This window comes from Camelina sativa, chromosome 17 (assembly GCF_030686135.1).
Source record: "Camelina sativa cultivar CO46 ecotype springtype chromosome 17, ASM3068613v1".
Classification (NCBI taxonomy): domain Eukaryota; kingdom Viridiplantae; phylum Streptophyta; class Magnoliopsida; order Brassicales; family Brassicaceae; genus Camelina; species Camelina sativa.
In genome coordinates this window covers 20474334-20494407 of record NC_141896.1, presented here as the reverse complement: position 1 = coordinate 20494407, position 20074 = coordinate 20474334, and the positions used below count along the sequence as shown (strand labels likewise).

At 36.6% G+C, this 20074-nt stretch overlaps 1 long non-coding RNA gene and 2 pseudogenes across 2 annotated transcripts; 1 reads left to right on the top strand and 2 right to left on the bottom strand.

Annotated features, from left to right (window-relative positions):
- The window catches only part of LOC104759529 (F-box protein At1g30790 pseudogene), a 59842-nt pseudogene extending 42910 nt beyond the window's left edge, over positions 1-16932 (top strand).
- On the bottom strand, positions 63-4012 carry LOC104759531 (ABC transporter C family member 1-like; annotated as a pseudogene). Its single transcript, XR_015586665.1, has 10 exons — positions 3804-4012; positions 3532-3630; positions 3191-3338; positions 2655-3038; positions 2272-2472; positions 2182-2198; positions 1349-2117; positions 827-1241; positions 315-718; positions 63-232 (listed from the first exon to the last, which is right to left on the bottom strand). The product of XR_015586665.1 is annotated as an ABC transporter C family member 1-like (transcript).
- LOC147924093 (uncharacterized) lies at positions 4914-5476 on the bottom strand. The gene is made up of 3 exons (XR_015586621.1): positions 5336-5476; positions 5095-5202; positions 4914-5007 (listed from the first exon to the last, which is right to left on the bottom strand). It is a non-coding gene; the product is annotated as an uncharacterized LOC147924093 (long non-coding RNA).
- Positions 16933-20074: the final 3142 nt, after the last annotated feature.

Below are 20074 nucleotides of genomic sequence, written 5' to 3'. Positions count from 1 at the left end.
GGCCCAAACTATTATTTTCTTCTCTGCACCCACCCGGCATTTTTTGTTCCGTGTATCCAAAGTAACACAAAGAAAATTTCATTAAAATGGGACTTTTTAAGGTCCAAGTAAATTGTAAGCCTTTCGTTGTTTGTTTACATCTCGACATTGTCTCAGTCAAACGATTTCCCTTCGAAATTGTAAGCTGGGTGTTGCATTCGGTTCTTCGCCAATCTGCTCATCACCGCAAGCCCTGATATAATATTACACAACATAATTAGATCAAGATACTTTCAACATTTTGTATCGGCAGAATCTTTTAGAGTAACGTTTACCTTCGACCATTTTGTAAAGATATGGCCACCACCGCTCTCTAGAGATTTCACTTTGGTTAAGAGATTCTTCAATCTCTTTATCATGCTTCCCTTCAAGAACACTGCGTAGAGTGACGACGGCGTCCTTTGTTCTCTTCAAAACACTGCTAAGGCTCTCAAGGTCGTTGTGAGATGAAGTCAGGCTCACCGCCAAAGCAAACTGAGCAGCTGCAGCCCAACGAGAAGAAAGCTTGCCATTTCCTCTGACCTTCTAAAGGTTGTGATGATTCATCTCTTGTCCGTTTGTTCTCAAGTACTATACTACGCAAGTACTCAGCATTTGCAGCTCCTGTACTTTGAACCATCTTCGAGAAACAACTTTCTCCGTTTGAAAGAAGATTCTCTGGTGTACTGAATTCCTGAACCTGAGGTGTTACGAATTTCAATTTATACTAGTTGAAGACATAAAGCAGATCTCAAAGGTAGGGTTTGATAGATGCAAATAGTGTAGGTCGTCAATGAAGCGTGCGTACTTTCCCAGAATCAAGGACGAGAACTTTGTCACAGTCGATGATAGTATTGAGACGATGAGCGATGATTAGCATCGTGCATGACTTGTATTCTTCTCGGATGGTCTTTTGGATGAGAACTTCAGTTCTAACGTCAACAGCAGCAGTTGCTTCATCAAGAACAAGTATCTTAGATCTTCGCAACAATGCACGTGCAAGACTCAACAACTGTCTCCGTCCAACACTGAATTCCTCTCCTGCCTCAGATACCTGATCAAACATACGGAGTTATTACTGAACACAATAGACATGCTAAAGAGAAAATGTTTTACTAAATGCGTCAAGACCAAGAGGATTTCTGCGTATACCCTCTCAAGCGATTCCCAAAGATGGGCATCATTGTGTTCACTAAATGGGTCAAGATTGAATCTCACAGTACCTACATACAAATGAAATTATTGGTATTCTTTTGAGTTTTTAGAAAGATAAACATCAGAAGCAGAAGTTTTTTTAAAAAAGAAATACCAGAAGCAATGGGAGACGTACCTGAGAAAAGAACTGGCGCTTTTGGTATATTTCCGAGCACTTTACGTAGGTCCATCAGTCCAAACCTGCCAATGTCATTCATCGATCAAGATCCTTCCTTTTTCCAGCTCCACAATCCGGAATAAGGCATTCAAGAGGCTTGATTTCCCAGCGCCTGTCCTTCCAACAATTTCCCACCTTATCCATTGGAGAATCAAGAATGAAACCCCATGAAGAACAGGAGGTAACTCAGTACAGCTGTTAAGGAGCTGGTGATACTTAAAGCATAACTGAGAAGAAAACCCATCGTAGATGCAAATGCTTGTTGGTTCTCTGCCCTTCCATTTTGCATGACGGCTAATGACGCAGTCAACCAAACCAGGAGACCTCCCAAAACTTCCAAACGGATTCCCAGCCACCGATTTGCAGCCATGTTTACAAGTGCGAATCTGATGTTATTGTCCATTGATCTCAGCCATCCTATCATACGCTTTATAAGCACGGATACTAGATAGTCCATTCAATGCCTCACCAAATTGAGCATAAACCGGCGATCTTGTAGTGGAATCCATACGTTTAATTTCACGAGATGTGTTGTACAATAAGGAAAAGACAGGGTTACCACACAACAGATATGATTGGACTTTCTGACAGTTCAGATTAAACGACTGATGTACCAAAGACAGGCAAACTTTTATAATCATGAAAACTCTTAAGTCTAATGTAGAAAACGCAGCGTGTAATAGAAGACTTAACACTATCAGTGTTCTTTTGGTCTCGTTTTCGATGTCTCAACCTGTATTCTTTGAAAGATTTATGAATAGAGAAATCATTGCGTCTAAAAGGTATGTTACCTGGTAATATAGATAAGCTCCATAGAACACGATCAACAGTGGCATGATGGCCCACAGGGACAGAGTGCTGACAATGCCAATCAAGATAACAGTTGAAAGAAGCTGTGCGATTGAACCCATAAACATGTTTCATTGACAATATTATAGAATAGGGGTCCATGAGTCTTTGGAGTTCCTGCATCAGTCCACTCACTCAACCAAGTGCTGCTTGAAACCCGAAATACTTGAGTCAAGACGTAGCATATAAGGAGCATCATCACTACCCATGCACCTCCAAGTGCATTCTGGTACCTGGAGCACCTCACTACTCTCATTAATATGGCCTTTAAATACGAAGCTTAGCAAGGAAACATGACTAGGAAGTGACAAACAATTTTTAGAAAAAAAACGAATGCGTCATATTCACTGATATTTCCACTATGGATAGAAAATAAATAGGAAAAGAAAGAGCAAAAGTCCAAAGGCATACTAACCTCTCCAGGACTTTCCAACTCACAACTCCAGTTTCACGTTCTTCTCGCTTGACAAGCACAGAGCTTCCTTCTTTGGATTTCTTTGTCTCGCTTCCATCCTTCTGCACATTATTAGTGTTTCCATTCTCAACTGGTCTTACAGACGATTGATCTGCTTCAGCTTCTCCACTTTCTTCTGAATAATCTTCAACCTTCCCTGCATTTTCCATTAACCTCTGGAACAATGGGCCACTATTGCATGATTCTTCATATGTTCCTTCCTCTTTTATAGTGCCCTCATGGACAAGTAGAATTTTATCCACTTGTGATAGAAAGTGGAGCTGGTTTGTAACAAGTACACTCGTCTTCTGTCCTAGTTCTCTTTTGAAGCATTTTTCAAAAACCCTATACATAACAGCCAGTTCTAAATATCAGGTGGCAAACAATAAGAATATTCATGCAGATTGGAAACAAACGTTATAGAATTCAAGATTTGCAAGATTGAAAGATAACAAAGTATTGTTCTATCTGAAAGAGTCTTTGGCTAGTTTACCTGCTGACCAACATGCGCATCAAGGGCACTCAATGGGTCGTCTAAGATGCACACATCGGAATTTGAGTAAACGGCCCTAGCCGTAGAACCCTCTGATTTTGTCCCCCACTGATGTTAACACCTCTTTCTCCAATCTCCGTGAGATCACCACCCTATCAATCAAGAGAAAGAATAGGAAATAAAGTTAAATACCTGAGAACTAGAAAAGTGAAGTCCATGCTATCAATGGCTCTGATGCAAATCTCAATTTTTTTTCGATTTACATCGCACCAACAAATGTTAAGTATCGTTTCACCTAAGGAAAATTTTTATGCACATGGCAAAGGAATTGTGCACAAAACTTACGGGAAGTAACTCAAGGTCATGCGTCAGTGCTGTCACATCAATCACCCTTTCATATTTTTCTTGGTCAAAAAGAGCACCAAACAATATATTGTCACGTACCTACGGATGTAAATTACAAGCATCAGCTCAAAATCACTTGAGATAAAAACACTAGTAAAACCAACCAGAATCTGCATGTCCATATCTAAAAGCACATATTATTAGTATCAGGAGAATTTGACATTTTCGCAGTGAGAACCATACTATAAACACAGCAGCATATATGAACTTACTGTTGCGTTAAAGATCCAAGAAACTTGTGGCGTCTGATCCTCTAAGAGTAACTGTAGCATCAGATCTTGGAGGAAGTTCCCCAAGCATAGCAGATATTAGGGAGGTTTTTCCTTCTCCTGTACTGCCAACTACCGCAACTAGGCTGCCAAGAGGTATGTCCAAGTTGATGTTTGACAAGGTTGGCCTATCCGCCTGCATATGTACACTTCTAGCTCACTTTTTGTACTTCAAGGACAATATGTAATAACGAAAACTAGAAGACGTAAGAACATGGGATAAAATAGACAAAGAAGACCTTATTGAGATAGCTGGCTGTCCAGGTACAATGGGAGGATTCGGTAAGAGAACTCTCTCTTCCGTCGATAGTACCTCCTCCAAGCGGTTCAAGGATACATTAGCATTGACCATCTACAAAAGTAAAACTTGGTCAGCATCTGCAAAACAAAATTATGACAATGACTGGTCGAGAAAAAGGGGTAGAGGTTAAATATAAAAAGAACAATTAGAAGCAATCATTACTACTGATGTCACAGTATTCATTCCTGGACATGAATACAAGGTTCAAGAAACATTTTAGGAAAGTCACCTGAGTTATAATGTTCGGAAGCATAAATAAAGGAAAACGAAGCAGAGAGAATAGAGAAAGGGACGTAAACGCTCTTGCAGGTGTCAGATCTCTCCTCCAAGCAATGAGAACACACCAAACGAAACAACAGTCAAGAAGACAGGAATGCTGTTTAGTATGAACATATTGAACTGCAGAACAAACAGAAGACCAAAAAATGAGTCAGAAATGAACATCAAAGAGGAAATCGAAACACATTAATGCAAGATATGTTAAAGAATGCTGCTACACATGGCCGCAACAACTGAAACAATATTCACTGAACTAGAAAAGTAGAGAAAATGCCCTCAACACATCTTGATTCTTGATGGATACCATTCTCAAAATGGTCAAAGGCATTTAATTAGACGAGCAGCTTGGATTTGTCTTTATATACAACCATACTGTCAGGAGAGCGACCAGTACATGACCAAGGCAACTATGCACACTAAGCATACAGTCTATAGAAGCAATTAATATAACAGTCACTGCACTCAAGGCATACCGCTGACAGGAGTTGTGCTTTTCGGAACCAAGATAATTCATCATCACGTACAGTTTGAACCTTGGACTGAAAACTGTTTTCCCAAGCATAACACCTACAGTATATTGGTTTAGTGAGTTAAAACATTGCCTCAAACATCCAACTATGCAAAAAAGAAAAATCAGGTTCCAAAGTATCATACTTCACTGTATCCATTGCGGCTAGAACCTCATTCATTAGGCCAATTCTCTTGTCAGCACGCTGCAACCCTTCTTCTGTTAACTTCTGTGTGTTTGCTTATAATAACAGTCTGGTTATAAAAAAACAAGAAAATGAATCACAGTCATTGATCTGAAAAATAATTGAGATTGGAAAACAAAAGAGAAATAAGCACTCAAAGTCAAAATAACAAAGACCATGAGGAATTATAAAGATATAAAAACCTGTATAGGGAACATAAGAACAAGAAACAATGCACCGTTGATTTTCACTCAGACATTTTAACAAACACTTGAGCTGCCTCCTCCTTACTCTACATTTAGTAAGCTCACAATACGTTTCTTTTTCTTTTTCCCAGAAAGTAACCTAAAATCCCACAGATGTGCTATAGATCCCTTCACCGAAACCACTAAAACCCCAGAATCCGCCTCAAAAAATATCTTATCTGCAACACCAAATTCAAACAACAAAGTAATGAAAAAGACAAAAAAAAAAAAAATGAAAAGAAAAGAGCACAACCCCAAAAAAAACCCAGCTAGACAAGAACAGCTAAGCAGAAGTTACCAGCTCTTGTAGCTTTGTACGAGAGAGAATATACATTGTAAGAAGAGAAGGGAACCATATTATATATCTTTATTACTCCCTCCGTTTCAAAATATAGGATGTTTTAAGCAAAGCACGCAGATTAAGAAAGACTTTACTTTTAATAAGTTCAACCAATCAGAAACAATACTGCATAATATAAACTACTAAATTAATTTAAAAGTTGCATTGAAATTTGAAAACATCCTATATTATGAAACAACAAACTTCTCTAAAATATCCTATATTTTGAAACGGAGGAAGTATTATTATTAGTTATTCATATCAAATTTATTTCTTTTTTTTTTCTTAAGAAGAGAAAAAAGAAAGTGAGTTAATAACTTTTATATTGGTTGCTTTAAATTTTTTTACATATCGAAAGTGAAAAGGGGAAAAAACAGGAAAGAGATTTGAAAATCTCGAGATTAATAAGATGAAGAAGAAGAACACATGCACGCATGTGGGGTCCTTTGTGTAATATCTTCAAACATACTCATTGTGTTGGGATTCTTGAAATTAGCAAAACACTACTTATGCTTTCAATTAGTACTAGTTAAATTCTTAAATGTAGTTGTGTTTAGTTTTGAAGAATCCTTCCCACTAATCTCTTTTGGCGTCCGAGTGTGGTTATGTGTGATGTGTGTGTTCCCTGTTCCACTAATCCGTATCATATCAATTATTTGCAACAGATTACATCCAGACCGTAACTATCTTATGTAAATGACAAAGTTATACAAATTTTATTCCTTTTCTGATTTTACTAGTATATATTTTTTTTATATATATTTATAAGAATTCTTAATACTGTTATGAAACCTACTATATAATTAATAATTAATATATATATATATATATTTTTATTTGTTTTTATCAACCAGGTTTATATGTTAGAAAATATCGATTGCAAGATCAAATTGAATATATTTTCCTATCGTGGTAAATGAAAAAAAATGTATTACCTATTTGTTTTATGGTTAGCTAACAAAGTAAATCCATTTTGCGGTTTCTACCGCTTTTCTACGTATTAGAATATTGATAGATTATCTCTTTTTGAATTACCAAATTGATGTGTAATAAGGCCACCAATTCTGATATGGTTGATCATTGAAATTCAGAAAATATTGTATGAAATTCGGGAAGAATTCGATGAAATTCAGTAAGGATTGTATGAAAATTGGGAAGAATTCTATGAAATTCAGAAAGTATTTTCTTGAACTTCATGATGACTTTCATAAAAAAATGTTTAGATTTCCAAACATCAGAATATGCACAAAAATGAAATCATTACCCCTCCCTCACTAATGGAGCAATCTATAATATTTGACACATTGAAGCAAAACACACGAAAATATATATTTAGAACCACAATTATTCAAATTTTGGAAAGTTACATTAATATTCAAGGAGACTTTGAAATTCAGGATGATTTTCATAATGATAATGGTTGAAATATTATATGAATTACATTTTAAAGTGATGATGCATAAATCTCATAATGATTGAAAACAATTAAGTGCATAAAATTCATTATATTGGAGTAATTTGTGATACATTAAGGCACCAAATGAATAGAAGATTCAAAAATTCATTTCTCCGAATTTAGGAAGAATTTCATAATATTTAGGAAGCATTACATAATGTTTAGGAATGTGTTCTTGAAGTTTAGGAAGCTATTCCTAAATATACAAAAAAATCTCAAAACAGGGATAACTAGAACCAGAAGATCCTCCACCACCACCACCATACTTTGCCTCATCAACAATACTAAGCCACTTTGTTGTAAATGCAGATTCTGGAACAACTCGTTGTGAAGAACAAGTCGTGTGCCAAACAGAGCGTTGTGCCAATCAGGAAGATGCATCAGATCACAAACGTCTGAGTAGCTGACATGGATGTGTGAGCTGACGTGGCAAGACATGAGTGGATGTGATGATGTGTCGAGGAAGGTTGATGACTTGGCATTGAAAATAGAAACGAGATTTTAATTGGAGATATGAAGAATATTCTCTGCACCAAAATAAGGAAAGGATAAGCTTGAGAAGTAAGCAGTTTCCTTTTACTTGGAGATTTGAAGAATATTCTCTACAACAAATAAGGAAAGGATAAGGTTGAGCAGCAATCGGTTTCCTTATCCCGTGATACTTGGAGATTCGCCTTCTAGGGTTTCTCAAGTCGTGTATATATATTTTAGGAGTAGGTCACGAGTCAATTTGAACACTCTAGAATATTGATACGTTTGTAAACTTCGAAGCCAAAAAGAAAAGGCTTAGAAGGTGTGTTCTTAGTTCTCTGTGACGTTAATCAGGGAGGTGATTAAGTGCGCAGAGGATTGTTTTACTTTTTCTTAGATCTACACTGGTGAGAGTTTAGATGGAAAAGTAGAGAGGGTTAGTTTTATTCTCTTAGATCTACACATGTGTGTGTTTAGATAGAAAAGAGAGAGGCTTAGATTCATTCTTAGTCGGGATCAATCCTATTGGGTAGAATAGGTTGAGTAAGGGCCGAGACAAAATTGTATCATTGTAGGAGATAAATTTTGTTAATAGATTGAAGAGAAAAGTGTTGACTTGGCGCGTTCCAAGTATAAATCAGTGTGTTGTGCTTCTCTATACCTTAACAATTGGTAGCAGAGCAGACACCTGATAAAAGAATTGTTTATTCTTTCAACAGGTGAGATCTTGAGACGAGGTATGGAGAATCCACAATAGTTCGTTGATGAAAACAATCTGTTGATGCTTGACGCTGAGTAGTATGATGATTGGAAAGCACAAATCAGACAGATGATTCAAAGTCATGATATGGAAGCCTGGTTCGCTGTTGAAGATGGATGGTCACTTCCAACACTTACTAACATGAGAGGAGAAACTGTAATAAAACCCTGTAATCTATGGACGGCTGAGGAGAAGTTAAAGGAAAAAGAGAACGCTGAAGCGTTATCTACTATTTTCAGCTGCTTGCCGATGGATCTGTTCGCGATGGTACAAGAGTGTACGTCGGCATAAGAAGCTTGGGATATTTTGGAAGCCTTCTTTGAGGAAACCAGAAGGGTGAAGAAGGAAAAATATGATGTATCACCATCCTGTCATTTCAACAATCAACTAAGTTCCCCTTGTCAGGAAGTTGTAGTGCTGAAGAAGGTATATAAGGATAAGAGGTTTGTCAAAAAAAATCTCAGAAGCTTATCACATGGATATCTTTCTCACAAATCTGATGGTAAAGGTGCTTTAAGTTCTGATGAACAGAAGGTTGATCAGTGTGTGAAATTAATTCAGACATATGAACTGCAAATGAGAAAGAACGATCAGAAGGCTGAGGAATCATTCACTCTGAAGACTGTAGAAACTTAGACGTCTGTTTCAGGTAATGAGGGAGTACTGATTAAGAAGCAGTTCAGAAGTCTGAAGGGTGTACAACGTCAGCATCAATCTTCATCATCCAGATCTGATGCAGAGAAAGAATCTCAGAGTTCTGAATATCAAGGTTATGGACACTTCCAATCAGAATGTTCTAGACTTGAAAGAAGAAGCGTGTTGAAGTATTACAACCGTCAAGGCTGAGTTCATACGAAATCTTGTTTGACATGAAGTGATATTGATTCAGCCAAAGAAGATGATGAGAATCAGAAGTCTGTTTTGAAGCCTAAGGATGATGTGGCTGGCTTATCTATTGAGAAACAAGTCATTGCTATGTCTAAGGATCTGTAACTACAGAAGAAGGAGAATTATGATCTGGTGTATGAGAAGAAAGAGCTGCTCTATAGAGTCTTCACACTTGAGAAATTGTTGTATGAGGAGAAAGTTATTACGTCTTTGTTGAGACAACGTCTTGAAGATCGGCTAAAGATTAACAAGAGGTTGAGTAAATGAGCAAAAGATCTGGACAAGCGGCTGGTCACTCACAAGGGTACTATGATTGCAAATTGTGGTATGAAGAACCATGGAGGAAACTCAAGTGGTGACACAAGTGTAGTGAATGGGTCAATAGTGCTGCAAAATAGAGGTGGTGCTATCAAACGAGCGTCTGAGTTCAACCTGCAGAAGACTAAACAGATGATTGTTGTGAACAACCTGAGAGGGAAACTGCGTCGTTGTTGGTATTGTGGTGTGATTGGTCATATTAAGTTTGATTGCTACAGATTTAAGAATCGTGTAAGTCAACTATTAAGCCAGAAGAAGTTCCACAATGTTGGAAGAAGAGGCAATCAAGTCTTCATTAAGAAAAATGATATGTATTGTTATAGTGGATCTTCAAGTACCACAATTAACAATGGTCTACACCTCAAATCGATGAAAGAAAAGACAAGATCAGAAGTTGAGGCAAGAATGTGGAGTGTCAGAGATATTAACAAAAGAACATGTCGCTGTTATTATGCAATTCAGAGCCTCCACAAAGCTGCCTGTTTCAAGTGTCTGGATTGTATTATACCACTCACGTATCTGAAGGAGTGTCACAAAATGTTCGATGATACAGGCGAGTAAACATAAAGAAGCGTGACATGAACTGTTATGTTGTTCACACTGTTGATGGTCAACATACTGTTGTATTGAAGCACTATGGTTGTTCAAGGTACATGACTGTGAATCAAGGAAGGCTATACAACTTTGAAGAAGGCTCAACTGACAAGGTCACTTTTGGGGATGAAGACCAGCCCACTATGGAATCTGTCTACCTTGTCAATGGTCTAAAAGCCAATCAGATTAGCATCAGTCAGTTGTGTGACGAGGGTTTAGATGTTACCTTCACCAAGGAAAGATGTCAGGTGGTTGATGAGCGCGACAATATTTGAATCCAAGGTCAGCGCTCTGATAATAGCTGTTATATATCGAAGTCATCCAATCCACAAGCAAAAGAGTTCAATCAGCAGTGTTTTATGATGTCTAGAGACATGATCTGAGAAGAAGTGTATTTACTAGCTGTTGTCAAGTGTAAGCTGTAGCACTCAGAAAATTGTGAGAATCACTTCCATCAAGAAGCTGCTGGAAGGATTCAGAGGTGGCTACTAGATCTATAGATGTTATTGTAGGTCAGTGCTTGGCTGATGAATTCATTGTGCTGAAGGAACTCTGTTGTCTGTGAGTCACGATTGTGGAAAACATAAGTTGGACAAGTTGTGGAGAACAAGGCATGATTGGTCGTACAAATCTGTAAGGAGAGTTCACTAGACACATCACCTTCACTTCAGCACGAGGTAATCAGAAACCTGATAGAGATTACTTGTGTACATAACCTCATGCTGCATTAGATGGATGTTAGCGGCATTGCTAGGAATGGTTTCTTTCAGAAGACTGTTTACTTGGAGCAACTGTAAGGTTCTTAATCTGCGATTAAACATTCGTCAGACATATGATGAAGTATTCATATACCAATGCAAGTATGCCAAAGGTTTGATCAGTGCATGAGAGTTAAAGAGAAGTGGAGATGAAGCCACACCCTTGAGAGTTGGAAATGATCTATCAAGAGATTGTATGAATCGTATCACACATGCGAGCGGCTGAAAGGATAGTCAAGTATGTCAAAGGCACATGTAACATAGGGCTGAATTTTACAAAAGGAGCCGATAGAACCTTGACAAAATATTGCTCTATCACCGTGAAGGATCAACTGGCTGCAGTTGCCTTCTAAGAACAAATTTGATCTTCTGCTACGCTCAAAAGCTTGTTAAGGTACCTCGTTTAATTGTTGAATATGAGGTTAATGCCTTGGAAACCTGTTTCAATCACCTGATGAGGATCAAACAATTGAGAACAGCGTACAATACATTCTTAGACCTTACTTCAGTTTTGTGGGATAATCGATTGTTTGTTAATATTGTTGTAGATCATGTATCACATACTAAAATTACAATTACAGGATCCTGAATATTAGTTTATTCATAGATTAGTTGTGGAGAAACTGATAGTAATAGAACATCAGAGTACGGATTTGCAAATTGTTGGTTTGTTTACAAAACCATTGGACTTGGATCAACACTTGATTCTGAGAAAAACCATTGGTGTTTATGAGATCTAATATGTTATGTGAGTTGTGTTGATCAGATACAGGGACATGCATCAGAACAGGCCATGGAATTCTTAGAATGTGTAAAAGATCAACACTCTGTTTAAACAAAAATTCAGTGGAAAACAAGTGCATGTCATGCCAATTCATAGTGGGGATCTCGTAAAACGTTTTCGTGAAGGAGGAGGTCAAAGAGCTGAGGAGTGGCATTATTATGCATTTCATTCTCAAAGAAGTATCAGTTGTTTGTTATTAAAAAAAAAAAAAAACAGAGTTATGTGGCTGGTACGTCTGCAACAGAGCCCTGGAGAATAATAACAAGAAAATGCACAAATATCCGCCGTTGAGAAGTCAGCAGAAGATCGTTCATATCATCAAACTATGAAAATCATTCATGTCTGTTGGATCTAAGCTCTAAGGTAGTGTATCATGCGAAGTAAAAAAAAAAAAAAAAAAAAAAAAAAAAAAGATGACTTGATAGTTCCCGTTCGGGTACCTGTTCGGGTTTGGTTTGGGTATTTTGGATTTTTGGGTTTAGAGGTATAGGACCCGTTCGGATATTTCTACACTTCCGATTTGGATCGGGTTTCGTTCGGGTATATAGGGTTCGGATTCGGATTACCCAAAGTTCACAAAATTCAAAATTTAAGTTCTAAATTATTCAATAATACGCAAATTATCTAAAAATTTAGAGTATTTTTTACTCAAATTTACTAATAAAAAGTTTAAATACTTCAAATTATCGAAAATATCTAAAAATCTGAATATTTTGACACTTATATTATTAAAATTATAAATATTACTAATATATTACTACTACATATTAATAATGTGGGTATATTTGGATACCCGTTCGGATTTCGGCTCGGATCGGTTTCGGGTTCGGGTTTTTGGATTTAGAGATTTAGAACCCGTTTGGATATTTTACAATTTCGGATACGGGTTCAGATCGGGTTTTCTAGATCGGGTTCGGATCAGATCTTCGGATCCGAGTATTTTGCCCAAGCCTACTTGATACACTCCTGTCAATGCATTCTCGAAAGGAAATTCCAGCTGCCTACTTCACGTTGATGGTGAACCATGAGAATCAAAGGCATGCCAGAATCAAAGGCATGACCATAGAGCTGTTCTTTGAAGATTCACAAAAGGTTTTGGTAGTTTTTGGTGAAGTTTTGAACAAGTGGTTGGCACACATCACAAAACATATCTCAAGGTATGAAAGTCTCTTACTCTAAGAAGTAAAAATTAATATACAAGTGCTCTTGATGGTGTATTGCTTTTCTGGTTCCCTCACTTCCTGTGATTAACTATGTTTGGATGTCTGAAGGTGTGTATAAAAGGCTGAAAAGAAAAAAATGTGTTGTATAATCAATGTTTTGTAGTTAAATTTATATGATTGATTGCTGAAACATGAGGCTGATTGTAAATATTGTTGATAAAAAATGTTTGTATGTTTTTAACAAGTGTGCACTGCTGTGTGTGTTACATATTTCAAGTTTAAGCTCATTTGTTTCAGCTCATAGGAATGATCATGAATCTCTAAGAGGTCAACTCCAGAAAGCAGCAATGGATCAAGGGTCTGACATCATTGATCATGGAAGTAGGATCATAGAGCTGTGTGTTCATCTAACTCTGTGGGTTGTGAAAGTGCTTTAGGGGATTGTTGTTGAGTTTTCACGTGTCTGAAGGCGAATCAAACGACTGATATTGGATCTGAATCTATAAATGAGTATAATGTCGGTTTCATGATGCAAAGGAATGAAGCTACCTGTACCAGAGGCTGATGAGTGTTCCTAGACAGAAGATTGTGCTTGCAAGTTGTTATTTCATGTTTGTACAACGGTGGTTGTTCATTTGAGTTTCATCTTTGATCAGAGTTTTTGATGCAAGGGACTCTTACCAGAAGATGGATTGTGCTACGGAGCAGGTGTCTATGTCCCAACAACTGTTTGACGTGTGCAGTATCATCTGTATCACCAAAAAGATATCTTCTTGAGTTAAGAGAGAATCTGTAGAAGTGTGTCGATACTTCCGTGTCGTGGAGTCAACAAAAGAGTGACAGGAGATCTACAGGTGCATATGATTATGATGAGACATGTTATCTGCAATGAAAATAGAGGTGTGTGATACTTTGTTTTAGGATCGTGATACATCCATTGAAGAACGAACTTTTGTGTTTGGTTCCAATGATAGAGTATGAGGATGTTTGAAGCTGCTAGGGTGCTGAAAACTGTGTTTGAGATAACCAAAGGTATATGAGATTTATGGGCTAATTTGTCAACTGTCGGGGTTTGATCAAAACAGTGGATGTTCTTGTGAGGAACGATGCATTTGGAGTCTCACATGTACGATCAACTCTCTGCTTGATTTTGGTGAAGTAAATGGCTAGGCTGGTGCCAGACATGTGAGACTGAAGACAGTTGAGTTAATAGATGATCATAGGTTCAAGTTCCCTACAAATGACAAATTAGAGAAGTGGTATTTGCTTAGCTCATCTGATTAGTGAAGCAGAGGTTTGAAAGTGTAGAACATAATACACAAGGTGTTGTTTTTTCCTGCAAAGCTTGTGTATGGTCACATTCACACTGTGATTTGATCAAAGAGCTACTTGCTGTTCAAATTCTCGACTATCAGCGTCCTATTGCCCAACATCCAGTTGTGGTTGCAAGGAGAGTCAAAATGCCTACAAACATGAAGCTGTTTCAATAGGCGATGAGGGTGATCATCACAATGCTTAAGGATGGAAGCACTGTTAGCAGGTAAGTGATTCCCATAACTCAATATATTGTTGTGATACATATGTCTGTTTTTGAATTAGTTGATCACTCAAGCTGGGGATGAATGATTCTGGTTCTGGTTTTTGATATGATTCTAATCAACGCCTAATGATAAGGAGTTCTATACTTATGGGGAGAATCCTTGTAGCTACTTGGTTTAGGGGAAAATCATTGTTTATGGGGGAAACTTAATGGATTAATTGGTTGATCTTAGGTTGGTGGTGGTTATTGATTTTATGTTGTTAATGATTGAGAACATGCCAATTAATTAAGTCTGATTAGAGAACTATTAAGAACATGGTTTTCGCTGTGCTGCTGGGTTTTAGGTTCTTAATCATAGTTCAGTTTGAACAAGCTGTTGATTGATTTTGCTAGATAATGATTGTTGTGTTTTCTAGTTGTTGCTTGTTCTATTTTTGGCTTGTGATTGTTGAAGTGTCTTTTCAGGTTGAACCAGAGAGATGCTTGGGTATCAAACTCAGTCAAAAAGGGACAGATTGTAAATGCAGGTTCTGGAACAACTCGTTGTGAGGAACAAGTCGTTGTGCCAAACAGAGCGTTGTGCCAATCAGGAAGCTGAATCAGATCACAGACGCCTGAGTTGCTGACATGGATGCGTGAGCTGACGTGGCAAGACATGAGTGGATGTGATGATGTGTCGAGGAAGGCTGATGGCTTGACATTGAAGATAGAAACCATATTTTACTTGGAGATATGAAGTATATTCTCTGCACTAAATAAGGAAAGGATAAGCTTGGGAAGTAAGTAGTTTCTTTTTTTTGGAGATATGAAAAATATTCTCTACAGCAAATAAGGAAAAGATAAGGTTGAGTAGCAATCGGTTTCGGTATCCCGTGATACTTGGAGATTCTCCTTCTAGGGTTTCTCAAGTTTTGTATATATATTCTAGGAGTAGGCCAAGAGCCAATTTGAGCACTCTAGAATATTGATAAGTTTGTAAACTTCGAAGCCACAAAGAAAAGACTTAGAAGGTGTGTTCCCAGTTCTCTGTGACGTTAATCAGGGAGGTGATTAAGTGCGCAGAGAATTGTGTTACTTTTTCTTAGATCTACACTGGTGAGAGTTTAGATGGAAAAGAGAGAGGGTTAGTTTTATTCTCTTAGATCTACACAGGTGTGTGTTTAGATAGAAAAGAGAGAGGCTTAGATTCATTCTTAGTCGGGATCAATCTTATTGGGTAGAATAGGTTGAGTGAGGGCTGAGACAAAATTGTATCATTGTAAGATATAAATTTGTTAATAAGATTGAAGAGAAAAGCGTTGACTTGGCGCGTTCCAAGTATAAATCAGTGTGTTGTGCTTCCCTATACCTTAAAATTTGTAACCGACGAACTACAAACCAAAGAAGTTGAAGATATCAAAATCAACGACAACAACGAAATTTCTTACTTTTTACCAACTACTTTGTTCCCAATGACATTATAACAAATACTTGGTATGCAACAATTTTGATGTTGATATCTGCTGACTTCGCATAACACCCATCCACTTTAGACATGTGATTCATCAAAGAATATACATTGTTAGAACAAAACCAAACATAATTTATTAAACAATATTCTCAAATTCTCATTCAATATGTCAAAACTGAATCAAAGTGACAAGAAGAGCTGTAAAACAAAACTCTCACTCTTGGATCCATGGAGATTAATAAATACAACGCCACAGAGATTCAAAAGATTAATAGCGAAAGCAGCCATTGGTATCTTGGATCCATGGAGATTGAAGAATTGGAGACTCCGGTGACAACGAACGGTGGAGATGGTCTTCGGCGACGAGAACAAAGCAAAGACGAAAAAGATCGAAGATATTGATATTCTAGTGTACGAGGTTTTAACACTTGGAGGAGGAGAATCTTCATGGACACGCAATACGTTCACCAGCCCGCCTCATTTCACTGTTACCAACTCAATATGTATCAATGGTTTTGTGTATTATGCTGCTTGGACCCCAACCCGAACTACAAATCCGGTGATTGTGTGTTTTGATGTTAGGTATGAGAGGCTGAGCTTTATCAAAGCGCCTATGGCTGTTGTTTGCTGGGAGGGTGAATCTATTCTCATAAAATACAAAGGCAAGCTAGCATCCATTGCAAGACACCCTCATGCTGATTTCCATAGTTTTGATTTATGGATACTAGAAGATGCGACGACACATGATTGGTCCCAGCAAACATTTGAGCTTCCTTTCTCTTTGGGGATGGGTAGGAATATCACTTCCCCGGGCTCTAACAAAGCTGGTGAAATCATTTTTGCACCAAAACGCCTTTCAAATGATGTTCAACCATACTACATTTTCTACTACAATGTTGATAGAAAAGACATGAGAAGAGTTAGGCTACTAGGAATTGCAGACGATGAAGAGTTTAGGCGCCGTTACCGGATCGCAGGGCAATCTTACGTCTCCATCTCACCCGAACACGTCGAAACTATTGCCTCTATATAATTATGTTTTATGTATTTCTTCAAGGATCTTAATGTACTAGCTTGACAAACTTTGGGTTGTTTTCTTTATTATCTTAAACGTTGGCTTTTAAACACCAAGCAAACTCGTTTGTTGTCTTTTGGTTTTCGTTTTCTGGTCAATTTTTCTTTTTTTTTCTTTTGGTGATTGTTGTTTTAAACACAAATCTATACATGTTGTGTATTAGTGTATTGTAAATCCCTTGTGGATGTCGTTTGCTATGTTTCAAGCGATTGTGTAAGATTTTGCCAAGCAATGCTATTGATTCTTTGTTTGTGCCCTTGGAAAACCAATTCTCAACTACCATTGTCTTAACAAACGATATCTCTAATGTATAAGTAGACATTAGAGAGAAGCAAAGGCGAGAACGATTAGGTGGATATGATATTGCGTATCAAATTATGCTAATCTAATCCAACCAAATCGATTACGGTTCAGTACAAAACGTAAAATCTAATATTGTTTCTTTTTTTTTTTTTTTTTTACATACGCGTTTGTTCTAAAGAATTTCAGTACAAAACGCTAAGTGAACCTAAAAAGAAACGAGACAATTTAGCCGGTATCGTATCTTGTAGCCAGCCACATTCGCATACATCCATCGTATCGTCGATTGCCTTGCTCCCAAATAGAGGTGATCCTATTGCATACTTGTTTACCAAGAGAGCGGATCAGTTGGCTAGCAGAGGATGGAGCCTCGCCTTGTCATCTACTATTTCTTTCTTTCCAAATACTGTGAACAGTTAATTGAAAGACGTATCTCGCAAAGAAAAGACAGTCCTTCCCCAGCGGCTGATCCATGATTACCTCAGTTGCGTTATCCCATCTTGCTGAGAATTTTTGATAGAGCAACTTATATAAAGACTTACAAATCAAATTTGTATTTGCTTGATTATTCCTCCAAACGATTACAGAGTATATAAAGACTTACAAATCAAATTTGATCTCCCGAAAATATTGCAGAAGATATCTCACTAGTATTGACTAAGTTATCAGGCGAGTTTTGAGAACCAAACGTTACACATTCGTTCACAGACTAGATCTCCTTCGAGTACTGACAAGTGAAAAACAGGTGACTCCGGTTTTCCACCGGCTCATGACAGAAGACACAAGAAGAATCGATACCAATATTCCATTTGAGCATTATATCCCTGGTTGATATACGTTTTTTAATTGTAAGCCAAACCAGAACAGAGCATTTAGGTGTAGCATGCTTGAACAAAAATGCCTTTATACCATCCCACCTTGGCATTTGTTTCGCGTATGGCGTTCCAGGTTTCGTGTTGAATCGATCTCCATGACCTTTCCATAACACAATAACCTCGGCCTTTTGTAAGCCTTTGGATCTCAAGCCTGCAAGTACTGTCTCAATTTGATTGAGATTATTTGTATGGTGGGTGTCGTCGATGTGTCTCCACAGCATTTTCTTGCTAGAAGATTTATACCCATATCAATGTAGCCTCTATGCCCAGTCATCTCAAACAGACGCGCAAGTGGTGACCAATCGTCAAACCAAAAGGAAGCTTGTCTACCATTTTGCACTTCATGCTTAACAAAACCTGAAGCTAACTCCTCTATACTTGAACCTTCACTGCTTTTTTCCAAGGTTAAACTGATATTGAGAATGGATAGAGAGAGACATAGACGGTAAAATGACCAAAATAACCCAAACTATTTGTGAAACATTTTTTCATACTCAAACTCTAGCATCATGTATATACCGCCTGAACCATATGAAATGTTGCTATACTTTTATATTATGCCTAGAACCCATATTCCGATATGCAAGAAACATTATGTGGATTGGCTAATGCTAACTTTCACTTTATAACTAAAAAGGTTTGAATTCGAAATCACTTAGTAGACTTGGTATTCTAGATCACTAATCTGAGAAAAGAAGAGTATGCGAAAACAATAAAAATCAAGATGTCGAAGCTACAAAATAAGTAATTATTTATAATATATAAATTTGCAGGTATATATTATCTAATTTATAGTATTAAAATCTTATAACAATTTGTAATAGATATGAAATAATTTGTATCAAATGCCCAACTGATATAAGTACGCGTTATAAATGTTATACCAAATCTCTTACTACTAATTTTTAAACTGTTGGACTAAAATATACAATTTCGAATCGATAAATCTATACTATTAATTGGAGAGTACACATAGGGATAAAAAAAAAAAACAAAAACTATAGCATATATCCATGTTGCCAAACAGATCTACTTGCCTACATAATTTTCAAAAACAAATTAAAATTTCCTAAAACAATGGTAACAATTATTAAAGACTAAATGATTAACTCTTTATTTTATGAAACTATATTAACTATAAATAATACATTTCTATATTTTATGAAACTATATTAATTACAAATAATAAATTCAAATATTTGACATCTATATATAAAAAATACAGCCAATAAGATTACAAAACGAAAATTTTAAATATTATAATAAAAACGAAATTATTTATATTAACAATTCCTTGAATTTTATATAGTAATTAAATTTTTATAAAATAATAAGAGATTTTCGCAATTAATAAAACTTATCATTTAAGATTTCTATGACAACTATATCTAATTAAATTTGAATAGTATATATGAAAATAAATTAACTTTAATTTAAACAGATTATTTATTTTAAGAAATCTTGAAATAAATCAGCAATTAGTTTACCAAAAATCTAAAATTTAGGGATTATTTCTAAAACCAAGCTTATAGATTTACTCTTATCGGTTTAATAGGAATTGCAAAATCTAGACAATTAATTCATTATCCAAATCGAATCATCCATATAGATTCAAACATACTGTATATGCATTAACTGAAAAATAAATAAGATTTTAAAATATTTTATATAGATTTTTGTTGTTCTAAACGTAAAAGTAAAAAACGTTTAGCTTGACTGTTTCCAGCCTATAAATAGTGTAATCGATTTAACATTCACATATCATATACAGCTGTAATATCCGCGAACCAAATATTGTGTTTTTGGTCTGAGTGTCGATCGACACCATGTGTTACGGTTTGGTCGGGTTTGTTTTGATTGCTGTTTGGTTTGGTTTGGTTCAATTAGAAATCCCTAAATCGCATTTATAAGTGAAGAAACGATAA